Source organism: Olea europaea, chromosome 11, assembly GCF_002742605.1.
Source record: "Olea europaea var. sylvestris chromosome 11, O_europaea_v1, whole genome shotgun sequence".
Classification (NCBI taxonomy): Eukaryota; Viridiplantae; Streptophyta; class Magnoliopsida; order Lamiales; family Oleaceae; genus Olea; species Olea europaea.
In genome coordinates, this window is record NC_036247.1 from 29,706,398 (window position 1) to 29,714,258 (window position 7,861).

General features: G+C 32.6%; 1 long non-coding RNA gene across 2 annotated transcripts; it reads left to right on the top strand.

The window, feature by feature from the left end:
• Nucleotides 1-607: 607 nt before the first annotated feature.
• On the top strand, nucleotides 608-7,492 carry LOC111404012. 2 transcript variants are annotated; one of them, XR_002704635.1, is made up of 3 exons: nucleotides 608-827; nucleotides 1,947-2,035; nucleotides 6,895-7,492. It is a non-coding gene; the product is annotated as an uncharacterized LOC111404012 (long non-coding RNA). The 2 variants fall into 2 exon arrangements; XR_002704634.1 differs by having other exon boundaries at nucleotides 610-827; nucleotides 1,953-2,035.
• The last annotated feature ends 369 nt before the right edge of the window (nucleotides 7,493-7,861 follow it).

Genomic DNA, 7,861 nt, shown 5'->3' on the forward strand with positions numbered 1-7,861 from the left:
TTATTTTTTTAATAGAAAATAGAGATAAACAATAAGAGAGAGAAAATGAAAATTCAAAATAAATATAATTAATAGAAAAAATAAATTTTAATCATAAATCTAATGTTTGTAGAAAAAAAGAACGAGAAATATTGAAAGGAAAATATACAATTTAGATTTATTTATTTATTTATTTTTGTGAAAGTCTTTCAAAATCTTGTTATTAATGAAACATAAATTTTGAGATTTTATTTTAATACTTTCTGTTTAAAAGTTAGTACTCTGAAAAATTTTATAAAAGTCTCTAAAAGTTATTAAAAGCCCGTTTGGTATGGGTAAAAATTTAATTTTAATTTAAGTCAAAGTCAAACAATCAATATTAATCACATCTTTCATGGATCCCACAACTTTTCAACCATCTATTTTAAAAACCTTTATGACAATCTATTGAAAATTTAATTTTAATCTTACCAAACACCCTCTAATTTGAATACCTCAAAACTTATGGAGATTTCTATAAAAATTTTAATTGAATATACTGTAATTTTTATTATACTTTGATGCGGCAATACTAAACACCCTAAATATTTGGTCCTTACCAAAATTTTACAAACTAGAAAATCCTACCAAAAGAAAAAGAAAAAGAAAAAGAAAAGAAAAATTAGTACCATAGGGAAAATGGAAACCCTAGAAGCAGCCGTCTCCTTTTGGGCTTTTATATATTAAATCACTTTTCACTTCCTTACCTCCCCTCACAAACCCGCCTTCATCATGGCTTGAGATGGTGAAGATTTGACAAGATAATCAACAAGGAAATAGCGGCTGACATTGTGTACGAGAATGACAAGGTTATTATTAAGTATTCGTTGTTTGATTTTATTGTAATTGTATGATTTTCTTGAAATGGAAATACATTATTTTAAATAATGGATAATATTGTGTTGTATTCTTGCCGAGAAATAAAGAAAAAAGGGTTACTTTGTATGGGAAGTAGGGAATTTATTATTTAGTATATGGTTTTGTCGGTCACCATCATGATGTGTCTTATAATCTTGGCTTATACGAGTTTAACGATTCTCTGGATATTCTGAATGGCTTGGATTTGATAATATGTAGATGAAATGTGAACTAGGCAGAGGTTTAGAAGAGAAACCAAGGAAACCAAGACAAGGCTGAACTGGTGAATAAACCTTTGACAATTCCAGTTCTATTATGCGTTTGATACGCACTACTATAATAGATAAAAAAAAATAATGGGTTTTGAGCTCCTGAGTAGCTCTTGGGGGAAGGGGGAAGACAAGGCGGGAGTGGAGGTACAAAGTGGGATTGAGGTAGGAGATGAAGACGCGTGGGTTATGTTGGGTTTTGACCCAAAAATGAACCAAAAGGAGGGGGGGGGGGGGGGGGGGGGGGGGGGGGGGGGGGGGGGGGGAAAAAAAGTGTTTTGAATAGTATTTTTTTGAAGAATGTGTATTTAAAAGGTAAAGAAACTTTATTGGTTTATGTGTAAAATATTTTATTTTTTAAATCTGTTATGGAGAATGATATTTTAGCAAATCATTTAAAATTTTAAAGTGTATCAAATAGGGGCATAATATTGAAGGATAAAGATGTTTGTACCAGGGGGTGTATCCCCCCCCCCCCAACAAACATATGGGCCCCATGTGTAATTTAATAATCCGAACCAATATCTCACCCAAATGGTGTGTGTATTAGGTAAAAGATTAGGTACGTGTAGCATGGTCCAATATTGAAAGGCAAGACTTTTGTAAATCTCTCTCAAAGTTGGTCCTTGGATCATTTCCTCTTCTTTCTACCATTATTTTCTCCGTTAATCAATTTGTATTGTATCTACTCGCTTATATTTGTTTTCACAAGTGAGCAATTTATTTTTGGGTTTCATACTTGAGTCTCTGAGCTTTAATTTGTGTTGTCAATTCATCAATATTTGTCATTTTTTTGGCAAGTTCTAGCTTTTAGGGACATAAATCCACTGGCGCCCGCACACATAATTATTGTCCCTAAAATGAAGGATGGATTGACTAGACTTTCTAAGGTACTTTTCTGATCCTTGGAATTTATCCAGTTTTCATGCTCACCGAAACCAATATCTTTCAATTTTTTTTTTTTTATAGGTTGTTACCTGTTTAGCGTTCTGTACTTCACAAGTGAAAGGAGAGTAAGAGCGGTGGGGAATAGGGTGATGTGGAGAGTACAGAACAAGGGCAGATTAGGATTATCATATCAAAGAAAAAAAAATAAGGGTGGACGGAAAAATGATAGAACAAGGGAGGATTATCAAAGAAAATGATGCTTGCTCTAAAATTTTTGTGAAAGAAAGCCCATTTTCAATCTCTATTTCGAACTTGATCCTTCCTAGACAATAAACTTAAAAGAAACTTCTTGTTTGGTCTTTGGATTCACTTGTATGACCATTTGTTTATAGGCTGAGGAGAAGCATATTGGGATTGTTGGCCAGCTTCTTTACACCGATAAGATTGTTGCTAAACGAGAAGGCCTCCAGAATGGCTTTAGACTTGCAATATATATAAAGAAAATAAACATAGTTAATATTGTCATACCATCTGATTATCACCCATGCAACTACTTTTCCTTTGTTCAATTTTGGTAAATCCTAAACAAAATATATGGATAAAATTAAAAAAAAAATGGTTAGTTCGTATTGTAATAAACAAAGAAAACAGTTAATAAGTTAGCAACGTACAATAGGCTGATCAAAGCCATTATATGTATATTCTTTCATCTTCCAGTCAGTAGGCTGTCCATGTGCCACATCATCAGAAAAATATCTGAACTTTCCCTTAGTCCCTTTAATCGAAAGTGAATGTGGTCCATTTAGAACACCTTCGATATCAGTAATACTGTGATCTAATTTTCAAGAATTGGCTTTAGCACACGAAACACCTGCATGAACAACTCTATTTTTGTGTCGTCTTCAAATTTCTATCCTTACAAAGCCTCAAAAGTCGTTTCCATACGTTACTGTTAATCAAATAAATTCAAGGTGTTTATCTCAATGAAATTTTTATTTTGAAAATGATTTTAAGACGATATTTTTATCAACCACAATTTTTTCCAACTAAAAATGATGCAATAAATGTGTATATCTGATATGGTATCCGATGTGTAGTTAAATATTTTGATTTCAGGAACCTGTGATCGAAAGGATATGTTCAAATTTTTTGCTCTAATCAGGCCAATTATCTCTGAATCTGACATATTTTGTACCATTGGAACCGGATCCTCCATGACATGTATTTGGTCCACATTAAAATTTGGATACATTGGAACCGGAGCCTCAATGGCAAGTTTTTAGTCCACGTTAAAATTTGAATACATTGCAACCGGAGCCTCAATGGCAGGTATCTGGTCCAAGTTATCCGCGTTCAAATTTGGATCCATTATCATATTACCTACAGCCGAAAATGATATGTTTCCGCACGTTCTCAAATTCAAAAATTTTTAATTATGTCCATTTTTTTCAATTTAGCCATTGTGTGATGTTAATATTTGAGAAATGATTTTTTTTTTTTTGGAGAATATATAGTTAAAATATAGGAGAATGTATACACCATTCTCAAATGTGAAAATAATCAAGATGAAAAAAGTAGTAACAATTTATAACCTATATAAGGTGATAACAAACTTATTAGGAAGTGTTTTTCTAGTTTTTCTACGACAAATTTCTCAATATGATTTATATTATTTTATTAGAAAATTTTACACGATTTGATGTCAAAAACTTTTTTTTCGTTACAAATTTCTCAATATGTTTTATATCATTTTATTAGAAAATTTTACATGTGATATAATGTCAAAAACTTTTTTCTTGTAAAAATTCCTAATAAATTTGTTATCACTTTATATAGGTTATAAATTGTTACTACTTTTTCATCTTGATTATTTTTACATTTGAGAATGATGTATACATTCTTATACACTCTGATTTATAATTCTCCTACATTTTAATCATACATTCTTTAAAAAAATAAATAAATAAAAATTACTTCTCAAATATTAACATCACACAAGGGTTAAATTGAAAAAAAAGGGGCATAATTAAAAATTTTTGAATTTGAGAATGTGCGAAAACATATTATTTTCGGTCGTAGGTAATATGATAATGGATCTAAATTTGAATGCGGATACCTTGGACCAGATACCTGCCATTGAGGTTCCAGTTGCAATGTATCCAAATTTTAACGTGGACCGAATACTTGCCATTGAGACTCCGGTTCCAATGTATCCAAATTTTAACGTGGACTATGGAGGATCCGGGTCCAATGGTACAAAATATGTCAGATTTAGAGAGGATTGGTCTGATTAGAGCAAAAAAATTGAACATACCCTGTCAATCACAGGTTCCTACAATCAACATATTTAACTACACACCGGACACCATATTAAGTATGCATATTTACTGCATCATTTTTAGTTAGAAAAAATTAAGGTTGATAAAAATGTTGTCTTAAAATTATTTTTCAAATAAAAATTTCACTAAGATAAACACCTTGAATTTATTTGATTAATAGTAACGTATGGAAAACGACTTTTGAGGCTTTGTGAGGATAAAAACTTGAAGAAGACACAAAAATATAATTGTTCATACAGGTGTTTCGTGTGTTAAAGCCGGTTTTTGGAAATTAGATCATGGTGTTACTAATATCGAAGGCGTTCTAAATTGACCACATTCACCTTCGATTAAAGGGACTAAGGGAAAGTTCAGATATTTCTCAGGTGATGTGGCTCGTGGATAGCCTACTGATTGGAGGATGGAAGAATATACATATAATGGTATTGATCAGCCTATTGTATGTTGCTAACTAATTAACTGTTTTCTTTATTTATTACTATACGAACTAAGTATTTTTTTTTTTTATCTATATTTTTTGTTTAGGATTTACCAAAATTGAACAAAGCAAAAGTAGTCCCATGGGTGATAATCAGATCGTATGACAATATTAACTACGTTTATTTTCTTTTTATACAAACTAATATTTTTCTTGTTACCAAAATGTTTTTGTTAGGGTTTACAAGGGTTATGGATAAAGAAAGTGAAACAACGCTGCAAAATCTAGTGTTCAATTTTAACTATATAAAAAACATATTGATGTTTTGAATGTTACTTTCGGAAGGATATTGGAAAGTATTTGTATTTGCAATTCGGTAATACCATGGTTCTCACCATTTTGATTTGTTACCATATTTAGTTATTGAAAATGCAAATTTGACAGGTAGGCAATGAAATAACTGGTGTGTTTTACATATGTGAAGCAAGGCGTTTGCCAATTTGGTGTATTTTGATGTGTGAACCATATAACAATTCGGTATATATGAAATATGTTTATAATAATTCACAAATCATCTCGAAACTTCATTGTAAAAAAATATATCAAAATTAAATTCAGAAAGTTAATAGCTCGTATACAGTAATAAACACGACTAAATACTGCATAGCCTAAGTTACCTAATGAACCTCGCATCGTTTGAAGGAGTTCATTTTTGTCTGAGGGCACAATTAAATTAGTTTTTATACACTAAATTCAATTAAATATGCGAATCAAGTTTATAAGACATCTCATTCGCTCACAAACCGTGAAGATCCACGACTTATTCCGAAAGAAGAGCCACAGGTTCTTAAAAGCATTATCTGATGACCTCATATTTATAACTATCAAAAATAGGTAATGCGATTTTACATTTTAATCTTTTTCAACTTATAATTGAAAAAGATAATTTATTTTGAAAGTAAAAATACACTATCAATGATTATTATCTAAGTTTGGGGTTGTTCAGTTAATCTCTTGGTTTAGTGACTATTGGGGTAATTAAGCCTAAGTTAGCAACATATATTTATATCACTATTCCGATGTATTTTATCTATCTTCCAGTTAGTAGGCTCTCCGCCTATCGTACGACATGAGAAAAATCTCAACTTTCTCTTGGTCCCTTCAAAAATAAATCATAATTTGCAGGCTCTCCACCTGCCATATGCCCTGAGAAACTGTAAGTCTGTAACTACCTAGCTGTTGCAGGCTAGTTTTGATAGGGGGTCCTTTAATTTTTTTTTTATTTTTTTATTTTTTTTATATTCAGGTATCCTAGCTTATACAAGATTAAATGCTGTACTTCTAAGATCCTTGCCCCTAGAACCTTCGAAGGGGTAAATCACGGGTTATGCCTCAATTGGATCACAGGTTCCTCCCACCGCTTGTACACTTCTGCGCACAAGAGATCCTCTTCCAAAGTGATTGCTCCATACCAAATAAACTTGGCCGCAGGTTCCCACCAGAATTCGAACCTCCACCCTACCGCTGGAAGTAAGACAAATGTTGATTGATCCACCAGTTGAGCTGTACTCCGGGGGCGGGTCCTTTAATTTCTTCTTCAAGGTGAGGTGGAGGTATAGGGGTGTGCATTTTGTATAGAAACTTCTTGAAAAAGCTGGATTGTAAAAGGTTGACGTGGTATAGGGATTTTAGTTCAGTAAATCATAAAGCTACTGATACGGGCCAGAAAACAGGGTCAAAAATAGATATTTGAAATTGGAAATTGCATTAAATAGAGGAAAACTTTTTTCGGGGCAACCATGACTAAGGTGTAGGATCAAAATGTAGGAAAACGTTTTGTGTCATATTGAAGGCTACAAATAGGATCAATAGAGTTGGAAAAACGATACCTGGGTGGAAACTTGTTATTCTGGTGACACGAGGCCATGTACTGAACTTAAACAGGCTTCATGTGGAGCAACAGTTCTTATACACAAGGTAAGTTGTGAGACATGTAAGACATAATTATGGTATTGTTGAGTGTGCCTAGGATTTGGATCTGTAGATTTAGGATCTTAAAATCTTTGATTTGAGATAAACTCAGGTGCTTTGGCTTCTGGTGTAGGCTACATTTGAAGATAGCCTGTTGAAGGAGGCTGAAGAAAAAAAGCACAGCACTATAAAAGAAGCCGTGGAAGTAGGCAACTTGAGTGGAGTTTATCGCTTAACCCTCACTCACTTCAACCAATGATACCCGAAAATTCCCAAATGTGATGGAAAAATTCACATGCATAAAATGTGCATTGCATTTGATAATATGAGTGTTAACTTAGCAGATTTGCCTATTCTTCCAAGAGTAGTGCCATCCCTAGAACTCTTGTTTGGTGATGAGAAGATTACTGAAGATGTAACTGCTACTTAATTTATTATTTAAATCCTTTTATTTAAACTTGTAGTGTTGGTTAGTAGTTAAATACTAGTTAGTAAGAGATTGAGCCAAAGCTTCTTGTTCCCAATTTAAATTGCATTCCTACATGAAAACGACAGTTTTGGCTCGTCTGATACAATAGGTATTTCAAGATGACAGTTGCTATTACTAATTGGGATAGCGTTTGCTTCCTTTTTAAGCATGTCGCCTGTTGGTTCAATTTACACTTATTTAACTTAGGAGAGTGGGCTAATTCGGGTGCGTGTTATTATGGATCATCTTTTGATTGAATTTATCCCTCTATTCTTTCTACTCATCCTCCCTATGAAATAATAATGCTACATTTAATAGGTCATATCAGATACATTCCCTCAACTAGTTAATGATAGTTATTGAATTAGAATTTATCTTGTTGTACAAAGTAAGTGTTGGCCATTGATTTCAAAAACCGTTTTTGAAATGATTGGTTTAGATGTTGTCAACACATAATTTGTAAACCAATTTTGTCACTCTAGTTTGTACAAATAGCATGATTGGTTGAATTGATCGTTATCTGGTCGATTTCAAAACATTACTTCTTAGCAACATCGTAATTAGACCATTCAGAGTACGACTTTTGCTAACTAAAGAATGGCGTTGGTGTTGTTTCTGTTTCTATTTGAAT